The 21458-nt window shown below is 33.7% G+C and overlaps 1 protein-coding gene across 1 annotated transcript in view; it reads right to left on the bottom strand.

Annotated features, from left to right (window-relative positions):
• LOC149224985 (uncharacterized) overlaps positions 1–1845 on the bottom strand; it is a 113693-nt gene extending 111848 nt beyond the window's left edge. The window contains exons 1-2 of the mRNA XM_089388324.1: positions 1128–1845; positions 703–963 (exon numbers count right to left, since the gene is read on the bottom strand). The gene's annotated coding sequence lies outside the window, so the exon portion shown is untranslated. The remainder of the gene's footprint in view (positions 1–702; positions 964–1127) is intronic.
• Positions 1846–21458: the final 19613 nt, after the last annotated feature.

The raw sequence follows: 21458 nt of genomic DNA on the forward strand, positions 1-21458 counted from the left end.
TGTATAACAAAAACTAGATCTTAGTCATAGAGCTTGTTCATCTAAGAGTTTCTCTTTGTCCCCCTTGCACAAGTCCTGTGCAGAGTGGAAATATAAGCCTCTTGAATTCTGATTTGATCAACTAGATGAAATATTAAGAAGTGATTTTGTGCAGGGCATAGCTGTATTCTAATCGAAGACAGGATTCAGAAAGACCTGACTTTTTCCATTCTTGTAGAAATCCCAGTTCTTCTGATCTAGAGGCAGAACAGATGAGCCTAAAAATGATGTTTCCACACCGGCACAATATCTTCTCTAATCTAGTCTTTGTTACTTGCTTCTCGCTGGCATCTTGCACACAAATTTTCTCCACCATGGTCAATCTCTTTTCAGGATAGCTCCATTTAGGAACAACGCCCAACTATGTGTTCACCTTCTTCAAGGGTGTTACTTAGCGTTCCGATTCTAATACTTCGTCTTATTCGTATCGAATTCCTAGGATTCTTCCTGTGATCAGAAACTTTGATCTTACGTTTTGGGCTTTATGCTCATTGAGAAAAAAAACGGGGAAATGTTAAAAACAGCACAGATCAAAAGATGCCAGTAAGAAGAATTTCAAAGGCCATAAATTGAAAATGGACCGTTAAGCCTTCATGCAATCTAAGAAAATTCGTCAAACTTGAGCCACTAAAATATATTCTCAAGGGTACCAAAAAATTCTACCTTCGGAAAAGCATCGAGATGTCGGTTTCACATCCCCCTGCAGCTCTGGATCGCCCCTTCCACCCTCAAAAAATGGCACTGTGATATATTGGATAACAAGAAATGTTACGAAAATCTGAAGAAAACTAAACTAATAAACATGGTCATGGCTAAAATAGAGTAACATGGACTAACTCTGTCTAGGCATGTGCATACCTTCCAACCCATGGTGAGAACTTGGGTGCCTAAGCTCAAGCTATAAATCTAAATCAAAACTAAAACCTGTTCCAAAAGCAACAAATTGAGTTCTAACTAGCTTGAGAAAGGAAAATTAATGAAAAATAAAAAATAAAAAATAAAAAACTAACTTTGGCAATATGTTATTCTTTGAACTCAAACACATATTTTTTTCCTTCCCGGAAACAACAAAAACAGGGTAGAAGTACCTAAAAATCACATATAGAGGCCTGCTGTTGGGACCGATGACGAACCTTTCTGCCTTCTGATGGCCCTTAAGAGCATGCATCATAATCACAGTGAGAAAGAAGAAACAAGTTTACTGGTAAGATCCACTAGAAAGCTGAAACGAGCTTACTGGTAGGATCCATTAGGAAGGAGCAGAGATAAAGGAAACCAAGGCAAATTTAGCAAGGGAAGAATGCAATAATGAGAGCAATGGCAGATGTGGGTTGCAACAGCTAAGGAAGATTCAGCTTTGTGGCTGTTTTCAAGGCAATAAATAGATGCTGTGGGTTTGAAGTCAGACCAGAAAGATGTATGATATATATATGATTTGGGTATTGAAAAAACAAGATTTGGACAAGTAGGTCTTGGCTATGACGGAAATAAAAAGATATATGGATGTGGGTATTGTTGGGAATGAGAATGGTATCTTTCGCAGACAAATACGGATTGGAAGATTGTAATCTCTGCTTCGCTTCTGTGCTTTTTCTGAATACTTACATTATTCCTTCATACATACAGAACAGAAATAACAGATAATATTTCTAGTTCCATCGTATTATTTTACTCATTCTTGCTACTGCTGCTGGAACTCTGTCTAGCTGTTCAGCCGACAGATTTGTTTGTCAGTCATCTGATATGGTTTTGGGTAGTTGGTATTTCTTGTTTCTTTGACTTTTATGGAGTTTGGGAATGTCTCTTCTATTGCTTTATGACAGTTGGGATTCTAAAACCGCTGTTTTTCTACTAGATATTATCCTTGTCCGGTGCTGCTATGTTGTCTATTGGTATATTTGGTTGGTTGGTTGGCGGTTAGGAGATTGCTGGTAATGTTTGAATTACTATACCTTTTGGGTAAGTGTAATGGTCTCACCATTTTATCTTTTTGCTATTTGGGGTGATTGTAATAGCTTGTTTTCCACTTCTATTTTATTTGATTTGATTGAGAAATTGGTACGGTTAAGTGTCAAAATGGATATGGGAAAAAATTTATGTTCAAAAAGTAATGTGGTTGGTTATCTGAATATTAAGTTTTTCAGAATATATATATAATTTTTATTATTATAAATGTAAGTTTTTTTATATACATTTTTACTTTAAATCAATATTTATAAATTTTCTATTTAATATAAATATCTCCATCACTTTTTAAATACAATCAATTTTAATAGTTATACTAAATATATATATTATTTAACAATTTTTCATATTTTTCACTATTTGAATTAAATGTAAAAAAATATTTTACTTCCTATTATTTTTTACTAAATTGTTTAACCATTTCATTTTTTAAAAATATTTTTATTTATTTTTCTTAATAAATAAAATATGTATTCCCAAATGAGGGGGTGGTTGTTTAACCATTTCGTTTTTTAAAAATATTTTTATTTAGTTTTCTTAATAAATAAAATATTTATTCCCAAATGAGGGGGTGGTTGCACGTGGTAATAATGGAGTCACCATTTATTAGGATGTTTGTTTGTAAATCATTATCTTAGATAAGTGGTTGGTATGAGATTTACCATCGTTTAAATTGGTATTCAAGATTATCAATAGAAAAGGTGCTAGAATTGATGCCAATTTTTAAACTAAATTATCTAATTCAATGGTGGCATTGATAAATGCAAGAGCGACTTTTCTAGGAAATTGGGCTCCATGACTAATTCAAATTATTTTTAAGAATGAAAGTAAACCTAAATATATAAGACTTTCAAGACTCTTATTTTGTTTGTTTGGTGCCTTAATGCCTTAGTGTTTTCTATAGCCCATGCCTAATGGGATTCAATTTGGGATTCTCTAAGCCCTATAAGCTTATTGTGTATGAAGTTTGTAAGTCTATGGCAACAATGTGAGTCTGACTTAATTTTACACATGGATAGGAAGGGGGAAAGTGCATAATTAAGCTTGAAGCAAAGAGTAGCAAAGATAGAGGTCAAAGATAGACAAAGGATGACCCAATTCTGCAAGATAACGACTTGTGACTAGTGCCAACCATCATATGAGAAGGGCCAAAAGTGATGTCATTGACGTAGCTAAATGATACCATCAAAGGTTCTCAACAAAAGTCAAGGAGGAATTAGAAGTTATGGGGACTAGGTAAGAGAAAAAACGAGAGAGACAAAATCTTTAATGAGAAGATTGATGAGGAATTTCTTTAATGGATTTAGGATATTAGCTTTTTAAGAAGCAAATATACAAAGCTCTACAACATGGTAGAAATCTATTAGTTGAACAAAAGTACTATAACATAGATTATAAAAGAGAAAGGATTCCAAAATATCATTGAGAAGTTAGACCACGCGGATAACAAGTTTCATGCACTCATTAATGTTATATGGGGTCTAGAGGCAATGATAATGCACTAGTAGAGGGTAAGGGAGAAGGGGTTTAACATCCAAAGGATACTTATTTTAAGAAGAATAATATTAGAGATAGACATACAAAGAACCATGTAATAAATTCTTTTCAAACTAGAAAACACTTTATGTTTATTTTGATAAATTGTGACAGATACAATTATTAATAATTTTATGTTTGAATGCTTTATTATAAAGCATTCCCTTTACTCCTTAACACATTCTAAGTATATATCTAGGTAGTATAAGCCTACCAAATTTTAAAGGTATCAATAAACTTAGATATATTTGTCATTTTAAACATGACCATGCACTATGTTGTATACCTTTTTATGTTCATCTAAACATGTCAAAGAAACTCCAAATAATTAATTTTATGTATTTTTCTTTTTTATTGATGCAAAAAGATCTGTCTAACTTTTAATCATTATCACCATTACATTTTAAAAATATATATTACATTTTAATATCAAATGTTCCAAATGTTAAAAATAAAAATAAAAATAAAAATGCATAAAGGCAATAATAATAATAACCTATAAATTTGTAATTCATGTAAATCTAATATTATATTATATTAACATGTCAGATATATACTTTACAATTGGTAGGTATAAAAATATGTTTTTTTTAATAATAGTATTTAAAATATCGATTGTGATTTCATGGGAGAAAGTTGTCTGCAGAAACCCTAGGTCGCGACGACGTCCTTGGAGGGGGATCCTCCCCCTCCCCCTCCTCCTCCTTCTCATGTTGATGAGGCAACCGCATTCCAAGCTCAGGTAGCTACCTTGCCAAAACAAGCCCAGTCATCTACTATGAATTCCAAGTTCATTAAAATAGTTGAAGATAACCCCTTTGTGGCCCTCCCCACGGGTGTTCGTAGGACGACGCTTGCATATTTGGAGAGAGCTTTGATTGGCAAATTTACTGGGATGTGGCCATCCCCGCGGTCAATGGACGCCTGGATCGAGAAGACTTGGAGATCAATGATGAAGGGTAATTTTTCCTTGGATGCCTATGGTAATGGATTCTTCACTTTTTTGTTTGAATGTAAAGAAGATGAAGATGTGATTTTCATGAATGGTCCCTACTTTTTTGGATCTAGAGGTATGTATCTGAATAAGTGGAATTTATATTTCAACCCTAATGAGGATATCTCCACTGCGATACCTGTATGGGTTAAATTGCCACGGCTTCCCATATCTTGTTGGAGTGATTATTGCCTAAGGGCAATAGGAAATGGGGTTGGAAAATACTTGGATAGATCAGAACCCAAGGGATATCAATTTACATGTGCCAAGATTTGTGTGGAGGTAGATATGGAAAAAGGCTTGCTGTCTGAGATCAATCCAACCCTAGGGGATTGGATTCATAGGCAAACCCCTGGTTATGAACAAATCTCACTTAAATGTGGATGTTTTCATGAATATGGCCACTTTGTTAGGGATTGTTCAAAGGACTCTAGCAAAAAGGGCCCTGAATCAAATGAATCTCAGGGGAAGCGATGGCATACGCAAGGGAGAGGAGGAAACCGGGGGAAAACAGTACCAACAAAGCACCAAATTACTTGAAATAATAATGGAACGTCTATATCTGCAAACCCTTTTGAAGTTCTTCAAAATCACGGGGAAGACAGTTAAGATGGCTCAAACCCTAATTGGAATAAAGGAACATCAATTGAAGAAGCATACAATATAGAGCATAAGGAAAGGGAAGTGAATGAAGCAAAGCAGAGTCTTGTAAACATCCCTAATCAATCGTGAACGGAACTGTCAATGCCCAAGTCTTCTGCAGCGAGAATCAAGTCTGATAATGTTGAAGAAGGTCCCTCATTTATGAGGGTAAACAAAACACAAGAGCCTCTAGTTTAAGTTCAAAAAGAAAATCCTCATGGTATAGTAAGGCAAGATTCAACAAGTTCTCCAGCAGTAGTAAAAGGATCAAATACATGGTCCAGAATTTTAACCAGGAATGCCAAAAAGAATATGAGTGGGGAAGACGATTCATCCAGCCATGAAACAAAAAGTAACAAGAAGGGTCAAGGAAGATACTCTAGAAAAAATAAGAAAGAGAGGTAGAGGTTGAATTGAATAAAAAACTCGGAAGTCAATCCCAAATCATGAATGTTTTAAAATCTGCAACAAATCATGAACAGGGGTCCAAAAAAAAGCATGGAAGACATGGGAGTCAACCTCAATTTGATGATGTAATTATGCAAGTAAAACCCCTCTTGTAAATATGAAATTGGAATGTAAATGCATTTTGATTTTTGGAGGTGTTCTAGAAAATTTTAAGCTGGAATGGGAATGAAAATATTGTATTATAAGATATTGTCTAAGAAACTCGTGCTCAATCCTAAAAAAGATGTAACAGTTTTGGGTCAAATCAATTTTTTTTTTAATAAATCTTCATAGTATTTCTTAAAAATATATCTATATTTAAAATAATTATAATAATATATTAATAAGTGTTTAATATACCAAGGGTGAAAATTAAATATAAATGAAAAATTATACTCAATTTAATTTAAATAATATTATATTTTATTAAAATAAATATATTATATATTTATTTTAATAAAATATAATATTATTATAATTTGTATTTATATTTATATTTATATTTTTATATAATATTATTATTTTATTTTATTTAAAAATAAAAAAATCATTTGTTTATAAGGCCATGTAATTGAGGATTGTTTTGATAATAAAATGTTATGTTTTATAACATTTGAGATTCAAACACCTATATAAATGATTAAAAAATAATTAATTATTTTAATTTAATTTTAAAAATTATATAAAATAAATATCAAAAATAATAATAATAAATAAATTTAAAAATAAAAGTTAAATTATTATCTTCCCAGTTGATAATGTGTCATGATTGAATAATAATGCATAAATCTAATATTAACCATAGTTAATTGTAGATATGTAGCGATGAATGGGTATATGATCTCATTACAACTAGTGATTAGTCCAAGGATATCTCCACGTGAGTATTTGTAGACATGTAGTGATGAATGGATGTATGAGTTTAACATGTATATAATGATAATGATTATTGAGAGCAAGGGCCGTAGGTTTGTGGAGGATTTTTTTATCATTGATTAATTTTTTATATTTATGGAAAATAAGAAAAATGATGTTCATTTTTATTTTAGGGAAATTTTATATTTTAAAATAAGGGGAAAAAGATTTTTTCAAGTGAAAGTGGAATAATAATGGGTTTAAGGTTTTTGGAGTTTTATTAGGTTTGTTTTAATGATGGATTATTTTGATTTTTTTAAATTTTATTTAAATATTGGTTTTGTTTTTAAATGGGTAGAGATTTGTATTAAGCAAATCTGGATTATAAGGTCGGAACTTTTATATATTTCAGTTTTTTTTGTGGGTTTGAGATTGAGCATAGAGGTTCAATCTAAATCCTCAAAAGAGTTCTCTATGACGCAAATATTTTAGTCCCCTTCCAACTAAATATTTTCCAAAAAAAAACCAAAATACAAACACATTTATATTCCATTTTTAACTATATTTTTATTTTGACCTAGAATGACTTCTTCTTTTCCTTGGAGACCTTTTTTTTCCTTTCTTCCCAACTTGAATCCAACATGTATTTTCTGCAAATTCCAACGAATCGTTTTTCGGCAACTACACAGTATTTTTCTTGAAATCTTCCTCATTTGCCTGATATGCCCAAGAAGTTTCCTTTTCATTAATATTCCTTGTGCTTTCGAGAGGTAATCTATTTTCGACAAGGGTTTGTTGTTTTTTTACTAATGCTACATCTAGGGAATCTTTTCTGGCACCCAAAGTATCCACATTAGGAAGCAAATTTTCTTGCTCAGGTTTTGTTGTTGCGGCTATTGTTTCTTTGACTGAATCTACTACCTTTTTGTGTTTCTGTTCTTTTTTGCTTGAATATCTTCTTCTTTGTATATCGTATAGTGATCACCCTGTGCACCTTCCCACCATTTGGGCCTTCGAGGTTTTTCTCGATCTTTGCTATTCTGAGGACGCTTGGGGCAGTACATGCCTTGTTTCATAACATGCTCTACACCGAAATGAGATATTCTCATAGTCGAGCTTTTGGACCCAAACATAGTTTGGAGCCATCAAATTAATCTCTCTGGGAAAACCCTTGTTGAATTCCATCTCCACACAAATGTGAGCATAAGTAGTCTTGATTTTTTTTTTATGTTTCAGGACAACTACAATAGAACTTTCCCAGCACATTCCCAATAGAGGAAAGAAATATGTGATTCGAGAAATGCAAAGGAAGGTTCGGCAGTCTTACCCAAACTGGGGAGGAAGAAATCGATGTCGTTGCTAGATCAAAAGTGGGAGACTAGCACTGCATGGAGAGGCTAGCGCTCCCCCAAAACCACGATCTGAATTCACAAATAGTCTTATTGTCTTCAATATTTTCAAAAAACACAATAAAGAAACCCCGTGCCATAGGGTAAATATTTACCTCATCCGTCAAAAGGGGTTTCAATGTCTCAGATATCCATTTATTTAGATCGGCCAGCTGTGGCCAGAACCCATTAAACCTGCAAACCAAACCATTCTCCGAAAAATATTTTTCACAATCTAAAGCTTCCTCATCACTGGAAATTAGGAGAATAAATTTCTTGCACCACAGAAAGACCAGAACCAAAATTCAACATAGAGTTATACAAAATAAAAGAAGAGCTAGCTTGACCGGCATCCATAGTTGCAAAAGAAAAAGATTTATTCGCCAAATCACATGAATTCACCATTAAACGATCTGTAGAAGAGATCTGCAGAAAATCCATGCAAACATAGCAAAGATTAAGCGGCTAGGGTTTCAACAAGGGTTTCCAAAACTCCTTCCACCTTAAATCAAATATACTTAAATAACATATTTTACAATTAGTTTAAATATTGATTTTTGAGAAAAATAAAATTTATAATTAAAAAAATATTTTACTATTTAAATTTTTAATTGCCATTATATATAATTTTAAAATAAAAAATATAATTTTTATTTTAAAAATCATAATTTATATTCTTTTATAATAAAAAAACCATAGTATTTTAGAACTCAAAATATGATACAAACGGTCTCAGTGCTACTTTTATTACTTTAGTCCTGAATATTGGATGGTCAGAGGACCCTATTGGATATAGACTTATAGCCCTATGTAATGTAATTTACAAAATCATTTCTCCAATGATTTTGAACTGCCTTAAGCCCCTTCTCAACATAATCATCTCTCCAAAATATATCGATTTTGTGGAAAGCTACCAAATCCTCAATGAGATTGTTGTAGCTCGTGAAGTTATCCATTCCCTGAAGAAATTGAAGAGAGTTGGTATGTTGATTGAGCTTAATCTTTCAAAGGCTTGTGACTGATTAAATTGGCAATATCTCATATCCATCCTTCATGCCTTTGGTGTCTTCCCTCCGTGGGTTTCTTGGATCCATTCTTTAATCTCTTTTCCCTTCTACTCCATCCTCTTGAATGGATCCCCTACCTATCCCTTTAATCCCTCCAAGGGGCTCTGTCAAGGCGATCATATCTCCCCTTTTCTTTTTATCATAGATGTTAAGGGTATGAGGAGATTTCTTAAAGATGTTAGGCATCGATCTACCCTTCAAGGGCTTTGATTATGTGGTGATTACCTGCCTAACACCCACTAACAATTAGTTGATGGTATCATGATTTTTAACCCTGCCCTTGGTCCTCGAAGCTAAGACTTCAAAATCTATCCTAAATATCTTTATGGAAGCCTTTGGTACTTTAATAAATGAGGACAAATCAAATATTTTCTTCTTTAATACCATTTTTCTTATCTAGTTCCATTTGGCTTGCCTTGTGGACTTCAAGATTAGCTTTCTTCTATCTAAATACTTGGGTTCCCCTTTGATTGTAAATTCCCTACGTTCGGTGTGTTGGCAGGATCTTATTCAAAAGTTATCCAATAAGTTAGATAGTTGGGCTTTTCGATCTCTAAACTTAACAAGACACCTTGTGCTTCTAAAGTTGGTGTTGGAAGCTATGCTAGTTTATCAACTATCTACCTTGGCTGCACCTAAAACTGTTTTGAAAACTATCATTTCCTTATTTAGATATTTCTTGTGGTGAGGAGCAAAAAAAATAGCAGAAGAGATCTCTCGTGGCTTTGGATAAAGTTTGCCTCCATAATCTAGTAGGGGGACTCAGATTGAGGGATCCATAAATTTTAAATAATGTTTTAGGAGCCAAACTTTGGTGGCATTGGCTACAAGGGGGTTCGAAGCTGCGGAAACAAATTTGGGACTGGAAGTATGGACACTCCCCCTCTTTGGCAGAAAAAAATTGAGCAATGAATTATTCCCCTAGATCATGTTTTTCAAATTTAGCTTTAGCTAATTAGGGTTTGATCTAGTAGTATGCTTTTTGGGAAATTTGTGATGGAAACAATGCCCTTTTCTAGAAGGATGCCTGGGAGCAAATTCCTAGACTAAGGGATCAAAGGGAGCTCAAAGAAGTAGAAGCTTTCACTAATGATCAACAGCCTCCCACAGTACCATATTTTTGGAAACCTTCACAAGACTCCCAACCATGGAGGGTATGGAAATCAATAGAATATTGGCCACCTCATCCAACTCCTTCCTCTTGGCCTACTCTACAAATGAGCTTCAACATCGTAAAATAATTGTTTTTAGTGACCAAGACGAACTCAAATGGGGGTACCAGATAAAAGTCATGTCCACTATTGAGGAAGGTTATTCTCTTATGGGAGGACATCAAAATCTTAATAGAAAGCCTATATAGAGGAAAATCTAGAAAAGTAGTCTTTGACCTAAAGTGGCTCACTTTCTCTAGTTGATAAGTCATCGTAGAATCTTCACTTGGGACCTTATTAGAAGGAAATATTTCTTGGGTCCCTCATTATGTTCTCTCTATTTGAAAAATGAGGACTCTATGAACCTACTATGGGATAAGCTATTGGGGCTCTTTAGTTCCTTGGATCACAACTTCAACAGTATCGTCGTAATTATAGAATCCTGGTAGCCAAATATCTTCACTAATCCTGTAGTCAACAAAGCCTAGAATTTGGCCCCAGATTTGATCTTGTGGAATCTCTAGGAAGGAAAGAAATAGAGGAATATTCAAGAAAAAATCCTCAGAGGCAAAATCTGTCTAGTTGGAAGTCAAGTAGCATATCTGGGAAACTATGCTTATTAAAACATGGACCCAAGAAGATGGGAAGGCTCACCCTTTGAGTATGGAAATCTATCCCACCTTAATATTTTTCCCTCAATGGTATTTTTTCCATCTTTTGGGCCCCTAGTTTTGATGGTATTGTCTCCTTCCTCCTTCGCCCCTCCTCTTGAGGGATTTGTAAAACTTAATTTTGATTGTGCATCTAAGGGCATTCCTAGCCAGGCTAGTTACAGGGGTATTTTCTGAGAATGTGAAGGCAAAACATTTGGGATCTTCTCTGCAAATTATGGTCATACTAGCAATAATATTGTTGAGTTTTTGGCTCTTGAAAGAGGTCTTGTCGTAGCAAGTGACATGGGCTATTCAAAGTTACATATTGAGGGGAATTCACAGTTAGTCATTTCAACTCTTAATACAAATATCTTTATCACTTTTTAAATACAACCAATTTTAATAGTTACACTAAACATATATACTATTTAACAATTTTTCATACTTTTCACTATTTAATTCAAATGTAAAAAATGTTTCACTTCCTATTATTTTTTACTAATTTGTTTAACCATTTCTCTCTTTTAAAATAAATTTATATATTTTTCTTAATAAATAAAACATTTATCCCCAAATGAGGTGGTGGTTTCACGTTCTATAATGAAGCCACCATTTGTTAGGATGTTTATTTGTAAATCATTATTTTAGATAAGTGGTTGGTATGAGATTTACCATTGTTAAACATTTAAATTGGTGTTCAAGATTATTAATGGAAAAGGTGTTAGAATTGATGGCTAACAGTTTGAAGCATGTAAGGTTATCTCCAACCAATTTTTAAACTAAACTATCTAATTCAATGGTGCCATTGATAAATGCAAGACGAACTCGTCTAGGAAATTGGGCTCCATGACTAATTCAAATTATTTTTAAAAATGAAAGTAAACCTAAATATATAAGACTTTCAAGGCTCTTATTTTGTTTGTTTGGTGCCTTAGTGTTTTCTTTAGCCCGTGCCTAATGGGATTCAATTTGGGATTTTCTAAGCCCTATAAGCTTATGGTGTATGAAATTTTGTAAGTCTATGGCAACAATGTGAGTCTCACTCAATTTTACACATGGATAGGAAGGGGGGAAAGTGCATAATTGAAGTCGAAGCAAAGAGTAGCAAAGATAGAGGTCAAATCATAGGCAAAGGATGACCCAATTCTACAAGACATCGACTTGTGACTAGTGCCAACCATCACATGAGAAGGGCCGAAAGTGATGTCATTGACATAGCACCATCAAAGGTCCTCAACAAAAATCAAGGAGGAATTAGAAGTTATGGGGACTGGGGTAAGAGAAAAAAATGAGAGAGACAAAATCTTTAATAAGAAGATTGATGAGGAATTTCTTCAATGGATTTAGGATATTAGCTTTTTAAAAAGCAAATATACAGAGCTCTACAACATGGTAGAAATCTATTAGTTGAACAAAAGTACTATAACATAGATTATAAAAGTGAAAGGATTCCAAAATATCATTGAGAAGTTAGATTACTTGGATAACAAGTTTCATGCACTCATTAATGTTATATGGGGTCTAGAGGCAATGGTAGTGCACTAGTAGAGGGTAAGGGAGAAGAGGCTTAACATCCAAAGGATACTCATTTTAAGAGGAACAATGCTAGAGATAGACATGCAAAGAACCATGTAATAAAGCCTTCTCAAACTAGAAAACACTTTATGTTTATTTTGGTAAATTGTGACCGAGACAATTATTAATAAATATATATTTGAATGTTTTATTATAAAGCATTCCCTCTACTCCTTAGCACATTCTAAGTATATATCGAAGTAGCATAAACCTACCAAATTTTAAAGGTATCAATAAACTTAGATATATTTGTCATTTTAAACATGACCATGCACTATGTTGTATACCTTTTTATGTTCATCTTAAACATGTCAAAAAACTTCCAAATAATTAATTTTATGTATTTTTCTTCTCTATGGATAGAAAAATATTTGTCTAACTTTTAATCATTATTATCATTGCATTTAAAAAACATATATTACATTTTAATATCAAATGTTCCAAATGTTAAAAATCATTAATTTTTTTTTTATAAAAGAAATAATAATAATAATCATTAAATTTGTAATTCATGTAAATATAATATAATATTATATTAACATTTCAAATATATACTCTGCCCTTGGGAGATATAAAAATATATATATTTTAATAATAGTATTTAAAATAATTGAATGTGATTTCATGAAAGAATGTTGTCTGTAGCAACCATACATAACAACGTCGTCGTTGGAGGGGGCTCCTTTCCCTCCTCCTCCTTCTTCGCATGTTGATGAGGCGGTCACATTCCAAGCTCAGGTACCTTACCAAAACAACCCCAATCATCTGTTGTGAATTCCAAGTTCGTTAAAAGAGTTGAAGATAACCCCTCTGTGGCCCTGCCCATGGGTGTTCGTTGGACAACGCTTGCATATTTAGAGAGAGCTTTGATTTAAATTTACTGGGATGTGGCCATCCCTGCAGTCAATGGACACCTGGATTAAGACGACTTGGAGATCAATGATGAAGGGCAACTTTTCCTTGTATGCCTGTGGTAACAGATTCTTCACTTTTTTGTTTGAATTTAAAGAAGATAGAGATGTGATTTTCAGGAATGGCCCTTACTTTTTTGGATCTAGAGTTATGTATCTGAATAAGTGGAATTTAGATTTCAACCCTGATGAAGATATCCCGACTGCAATACTTGTATGGATTAAATTGCCATGGCTTCCCCTATCTTGTTGGAGTGATGATTGCTTAAGGAAAATAGGAAATGGGGTTGGAAAGTACTTGGATACGGCAGAGGCCAAGGGATATCAATTTACATGTGCCAAGATTTGATTGGAGGTAGGTATGAAAAAAGGCTTGTTGTTTGTGATCAATCTAATCCTAGAGAATTAGATTCATAGGCAAGCCCTTTGTTATGAACAAATCTCATTTAAATGTCGATATTGTTATGAATATGGCCAATTTTTTAGGGACTTCTCAAAAAAGACTAGATTGAGTCTTCATGCCCAATTCAACAAGGATTATTGGTAATCTGAAAAAATGTAATAATTCTCGACCATATCATAATTCTCTTCTTTAATAAAATCCTCATAATATTTATTAAAAGATATAGTAATTAAAATAATTGTAATAATATATTAATAAGAATTTAATATACCACATGTGAAAATTAAATATAAATGTACTCAATTTAATTTAAATAATATTATATTTTATTAAAATAAGTCTATTATATATATATATATATTAATAAAATATGATATTATTATAATTTATATTTAAATTTATAATTAATTTTAATATAAATATTATTTTTTATTTTATTTAAAAATTAAAAATTATTTGTTTATAAAGTAATTTAATTGATTGTTTTGATAATGAAATGTTATGTTCTATAAGATTTCAATTCAAACACCCATATAAATCAACCAAAAAATAATCAATTAATTTAAAAAAATTATATAAATAAATATAATAAATAAATTTTAAAATTAGAAGTTAAATTATTATCCTAGCTGACATCCCACCCACCAAATGTGTCATGATTGAATAACATGCATAAATCTAATATTAACCATATTTAATTGTAGATATGTAGCAATGAATGGGTATATGATCTCATTACAACTAGTGATTAGCCTATGGATATCTCCACGTGAGTATTTGTAGATATGTAGTGATGATGTATGACTTTAACATATATATCATGATAACCATTATTGAGAGCGAGGCTATAGGTTTGTAGAGGATTTTTTTATCATTGATTAATTTTTTATATTTACGGAAAATAAGGAAAATAATGTTCATTTTTATTTTAGGGGAATTTTATATTTTAAAATAAAGGGAAAAGACCTATTTTAGAAAGTGAAAGTGGTTTGTGGAATAATAATGGGTTTAAAATTTTATGGAGTTATATTAGGTTTTATTTAATAATGGATTGTTTGGATTTTTTTTTTTTTTATTTAAATATTAATATTTTTATTTTTATTAAATGGGTAGAGATTTGTATTAAAAAAAATCTGGATTATAAGGTTAGAATTTTTGCATAGTCAAATCTTTTCGTGGGTTTGAGATTGAGTATGGAGGCTTAATCCAAATTCTCAAAAGAGTTTTCCATGACATAAATATTTTAATCCCCTTCCAACTAAATATTTTCTTAAAAAACTCCAAAATACATAGATGTTTACATTCTATTTTTAACTATATTTTTATTTTGATCTAAAATGTCTTCTTGTTTTCCTTGGAGAAAAACTTTTTCCTTTCTTCCCAACTTGAATCCAATCTTTGTTTTTTGCAAATTCCAATGAAACGTTTTTCGTCAACTGCATGTTATTTTTCTTGAAATATACCTGATCTACCTAAGAAGTTTTCTTTTCATTAATATTCCTTGTGGTTTCCGGAGCTAATCTATTTTCCATGAGGTTTTGTTGTTTTTCTACTAATGCTACATTTGGGGAATCTTTTCTGGCAACTAGAGTATCCACATTGGAAAGCGAATTTTCTTGCTCAGGTTATGTTGCTACGGCTGTGGTTTCTTTGACAGAATCTGCTTCCTTCTTGTGTTATGGTTCTTTTTTTCTTAAATCTCTTCTTTTGTGTATATCATATAATTGTCACCTTGTGCACCTTCCCACCATTTGGGCCTTTAGGGTTTTCCCTGATCTTTGTTATTTTGAGGATGCTTGGGCGGTACATGCCTTGTTTCATAGAATGTTCTACATCGAAATGAGATATTCTCGCAGTCGAGCTTTTGGACCCAAATATAGTTTGGAGCTGTCAAATTAATCTATGTGGGAAAACCCTTACTGAAGTCCATCTCCACACAGATTCGAGCATAAGTAGTCTTGACAAAAATTTATGTTTCAGGACAGCTACGATAGATTTTTCCCAATGCATTCCCAATAGAGGAAAGAAATCTATGATTCTAGAAATGCAAAGGAAGGTTCCACATTCTTACCCAAACTGGGGATGAAGGAATCGATGTCGTTACTGGATCAAAAGTGGGAGACCAGGGCTACATGCAGAGGTTAGCGCTCCCCCAAAACCACGGCCCAGATTCACAAATAGTCTTCTTGTCTTTAATATTTTCAAAAACCACAATGAATAAATCTCGTGCCGTAGGGTAAATATTTAGCTCGTCCGTCAAATGGGACTTCCATGTCTTAGAGATCCATTTATGCAGATTGGCTAGCTGCGGCCAAAACCCATTAAACCTGCAAACCAAACCATTCTCTGAAAAATATTTTTTCACAGTCTAAAGCTTCCTCATCCACAGGAACATTAAGGGAAGAAATTTCTTACACCACTGAAAGACTAGAACCAAACTTCAACATAGAGTTATATAAAATCGAAGAAGAGCTAGCTTGACCAGTAACCATACCTGTAAAAGAAAAAAAATTATTCGCCAAATCACACAAATTCACCATTGAACGATCTGTAGAAAAGCCATGCAAACATAACAAAGATTGAGCGGATTGGGTGAAACCCTAGCCACCCAGGGTTTCCAAAGCTCTTTCCATCTTAAATAAAATATACGTAAATAACATATTTTACAATCGGTTTAAATATTGATTTTTGAGAAAAACAAAAATTAAAATTAAAAAATATTTTACTATTTAAATTTTGAATTGCCATTATATATTATTTTAAAATTAAAAATATAGTTTTTTTATTTAGAAAACCATAATTTCTATTCTTTTATAAAAACAAAATCATAGTATTTTAGAACTCAAAATGTGATACAAATGGTCTCAACACTACTTTTATTACTTTAGTCCCGAAGCTTGGATGATCAAAGGACCCTAGTGGATACATACCTATAGCCCTATGTAATGCAATTTACAAAATCATTTCTCCAATGATTTTGAACCGCCTTAAGCCCCTTCTCAGCATAATCATCTCCCTTGAGTAGATCGATTTTGTGGAAAGATGCCAAATACTCAATGGGATTGTTGTAGATAGTAAAGTTATCCATTCCCTGAAGAAATTGAAGAGATTTGGTATGTTGATTAAGCTTAATATTTCAAATGCTTATGAAAGATTAAATTGGAAATATCTCATATCCATCCTTCATGCCTTTGGTTTCTTCTCTCCTTGGGTTTCTTGGATCCATTCTTTAATCTCTTTTCCCTTCTACTCCATCCTCTTGAATGGATCCCCTACCTGTCCATTTAATCCCTCCAAGGAGCTCTGCCAAGGCAATATTATCTCTCCTTTTCTTTTCATCATAGACGCTAAAGGTATGGGGAGATTTCTTAAAGATGTTAGGCATCGGTCTACCCTTCAAGGGCTTTGATTATATGGTGATGACCTGCCTATCACCCATTAACAATTTGTTGATGATATCATGATTTTTTCCCTGCCCTCAGTCACCAAAGCTAAGACTTTAAAAACTTTCCTGAATATCTTTATGGAAGCCTTTGGTACCTTAATAAAAGGGGACTAATCCAGTATTTTTTTTCTTTAATACCATTTCGCCTATCCAATGCCATTTGACTCGCCTTATGGACTTCAAGATTAACTTTCTTTTGTCTAAATACTTGGGTTCCCCTTTGATTGTAAATTCCCTACATTCAATGTATTGGCAAGATCTTATTCAAGAGTTATCTAATAAGTTAGATGGTTGGGTGTTTCGGTCTCTAAACTTAGCAAGACATCTTGTGCTTCTAAAGTTAGTGTTGTAACTTATGCCAGTTTATCAACAATCTACCCTGGTTGCACCTAAAACTATTTTCAAAACTTCATTTCCTTATTTAGATATTTCTTGTGGCGAGGAGCAAAAAAAGAGCAAAAGTGGTCTCTAGTGGCTTGGGATAAATTTTTCCTCCATAAGCTAGTAGGGGGACTCAGATTGAGGGATCCAAAAATTTTAAATAATGCTTTAGGAGCCAATCTTTGGTGGTGCTAGCTACAGGGGGTTTTGAAGTTGTGGAAACAAATTTGGGACCGCAAGTATGGACACTCCCCCTTTTTGATAGAAAAAATTGAGCAATGAATTATTCCCCTCGATCATCTTTTTGGAATTTAGATTTGGCTAATTAGGGTTTCATCTAGTAGCATGTTTTTTGGGAATTCGTGATGGCAACAATGCTCTTTTCTAGAAGGATGCCTGGCAGGAAATGCTTATACTAAGGAATCGAAGGGAGATTAAAGAAGTAGAAGCTTTCACTGTTGATCAACAGTCTCTCACAATAGCATATTTTTGGAAAACTTCACAAGATTCCCAACCATGGAGGGTATGGAAATCAATAGAAGATTGGCCACCTCATCCAGCTCTTTCCTCTTGGCCTATTCTAGCTAATGAGCTTCAACATCGTAAAATAATTGTTTCTAGTGACTAAGACAAACTCAGATAAAAGGCATGTTCATTATTAAGGAAGGTTATTCTCTTCTAAAAGGATTTCAAAATCTTAAAAGAGAGCCTATATAGAGGAGAATCTAGAAAAGTAGTATTTGACCTAAAGTGGCTTACCTCCTCTGGTTGGTAAGTCATGGTAGAATCCTCACTTGGGACCTTATTAGAAGGAAATATTTCTTGGGTCCCTCATTATGTTCTCTCTATTGGAATAATGAGGACTCTATGGAGCATATATTGAATATATCCCCTTTGTGGGCCTCCTATGGGATAAGCTAATGGGGCTCTTTGGTTCCTTAGATCACAACTTTAACAATCTAGTCATAATTATAGAATCTTGGCAACCCAATAATTTCACTAATCATGTAGTCAACAAAGCCTGGAATTTGGCCCTAGATTTCATCTTGTGGAATCTCTAGGAATGAAAGGAATAGAAGAATATTCAAGCAGAAGTCATCGGAGGCAGAATCTGTCTAGTTGGAAGTCAAGTAGCATATCTAGGAAACTATGCTCAATAAAATATGGACCCAAGAAGAATGGAAGGCTCACCCTTTGAGTTTGGAATTCTCTCCCACCTTAATATTTCTCCCTCAATGGTATTTTTTCCATCTTCTAGGCCCCTAGTTTTTATGGTTTTGTCTCCTTCCTCCTTTGCCCCTCCTCCTAAGGGATTTGTAAAACTTAATTTTGATGGTGCATCTAAGGGCAATCCTAGCCAGGTTCGTTATGGGGGTATTTTCTGAGACTAGGAAGGCAAAACATTTAAGATCTTCTTTGTGAATTATGGTCATACTAGCAATAATATTGTTGAGTTTTTGGCTCTTAAAAGAGGTCTTGTCTTAGCAAGTGACATGGGCTATTCAAAGTTACATATTGAGGGGGATTCATAGTTGGTGATTTCAACTGTTAAAAATATTATGTCAGGAACTTTGACGGAAAATCTATTTCAAGGCTAGAGATTGGAAAGTACCATTTCTCGTATTCATACTCTACTTAATAATCTTTGATACATATTTGCCTCCCATGTGAGATGGGCAGAGCATAAGTCAACAAAATTCTTATCTAATATGGGGGCTTAGGACAATGTTCTTCTCTTGAATGAAATCTGGTAAGATGAGAATGTAATGGGTTGGCAAGGCTCTTTACATCCTATTTTGGATGATGACAAACAAGCCTCAATGGGAGTGTCCGAACACTTTTCAGATGTGATCGAGGTGGGAGGGGGAGCACCCCATGGATTCTCGAGATAATTAAGAGGGGAGTGGCCTACCGACCCCCCATGCACAAAGCATGTGAAGACTCATAACGTTTGCTATGGCTAATTGCATTCTAGATTACTCATGTTTTCTTTCCCCTTTCGGTGACTGGGTATTTTACGATGCTTTGAAAACCGGTCCATGACTTGGAATGGAAAGTGAGTTTCCTTATTTAAATTGGCATTTCAGAGGTTATGTTAAGAGTGTGACTCATTGTATCAACTCCCTAGTTATCTGCGCGATTATGGGAGGTGGAACTCAAGAGGAAGTTGGCTAGGACAACAGATAGAAGATGGCAATGGCAATGATTTCTTGGATGGTCGATGGTAGTGCGTAAGGTAGAATTCTGGATTTAGGTATTTGAATTCCTTGACCTTGGCTCTTTCTTAGTGTTTTAAACTAGTAACATCTCTCTTCGGGCCTTGTGTATTATTTCCTTCAACTTTTCCATGTTCGTGGTGTGTTGTGGATTTTGGTGAAAGGTCTTTGAAAGAGCCTATTGATGTTCCTTTTCTTTTGAGTGTGGGGGCCTTGTTTCCTTTAGAGCTAGTTTATTATCAAGGAATTTTTACTCCTCGAATTGGTTATTGATTGTTCCTTCCTGTTGATTTGTTAGGTTGGTTAGTTCCTTCAATTCTTCATATTAATATCATCCCTTAAGTCTATGTGGACAACTCAACTACTTAGTTGGTTTTTGATCTATGCCATTCTTGGGGGAAGCAGTCTCTCCCAAATTTCATATCCTATTGTTCCATTCTAAGGGGTCGCACTATGTTTGGGTTTCCTAGAGTCGATGGAATTTTTATTCTTGGCATTATGTTGGTTTTGTGTTTATTGTGGTCCTCATGTTGCATAAGTAGATGGGTGATCAACTCGAGGTTGATGGTTGTGGCTAATAAAGCTATTCACATGTCTAATTGCATGCCCAAGAGGCAACAACTACTTTCTACTCTGTGACCTCTATGATTACTCGAGCATATTTAGTGGCTTGAGAATCATGTTTCTCAAGATTGTCAAGCCTATTCAGATTCAAAGTTATTAGAAGAGGTGTTTTGTTAGCTTCCCAACCTTGGTCATACCAGGGGAAGAAGGAACCAATACATGGATTCTATAACTCTTCATTGGCAGCTAAATATCCTACTAGGAAGAGTGTTAAAGGGGAATCATGAGGACAAGAATGCCATCATTTCTTTCCTGAATGATATTTAGCAGAATCAATTGAAATAATAGGAAAACCTTAGTATATTGGAAGCTTGCTTAATTCACATTGAAATTCATATCGAATATGAGTTTAAACCCTAAGTGCCACTGGGATCGAGCTCAAAGGATCTGACTCCTGTGACATCATCGGACACCTAACTTGGGTTTCATGTTCTGGCTTTTTGATATAAGGGCATTGGTCAAAATATGAGTTGACCTCTATAAAGTTAAAGAAACCTTTTTAGTAAAGGAGTTGGTTCCTTAAAGTTTGAATTTTGTTGAGTGGAATAGGTTAAATACAATTTGAATAAAAGATTATCCTCTTATTTCCATGTAATCAATTTTTAGTGAGTTGTAAAGTTATAAGGCTCAAAATATGATATTAAGCTCGACTTGGCTTATTCGATCCAATATGTGTGGATCTGAATGAAGCTCAAAATGTATTTATGGTAGAATTTGAGACAATGGAAAGTTGGATTTCATGTGTATATCTAAGTTGCAAAAATTGATAATCAGTGTTTATGTGTAAACATGGTAATCCCCGATCTAATTTCTTTCAATCATCTCTCTCGATAATGTGTGGAATTTACTTATGCTAATTTGTTGTTGAATGCTCTTTATCATCAGTGTAAGTGTGCTTGAAGTTGTTTGAAGTCTATGTGTCATTGAGTGGAGAGGATTTAAACCCTTTTTGTGCCATATTTTCCTTATACTGCAACATAACCCTGTTATGAACCCTTCAAGTAATTGTAACCTTTGATCATTTGATTTCTAGTTATTGATTAACGAGTATATGTTCATGGATTAGTTGGCAAGGCAAAGTTTTAAGTGTCCTACTAATTGAAGGGTCAAGATCAAGTCCTACAACGGAGCAAGGGAAAATGGTGGAGGATTAATACGTAGAAGAA

Source organism: Pinus tabuliformis, chromosome Q (genome assembly GCF_031772625.1).
Source record: "Pinus tabuliformis cultivar Carrire ecotype Pingquan chromosome Q, CPIR1, whole genome shotgun sequence".
NCBI lineage: Eukaryota > Viridiplantae > Streptophyta > Pinopsida > Pinales > Pinaceae > Pinus > Pinus tabuliformis.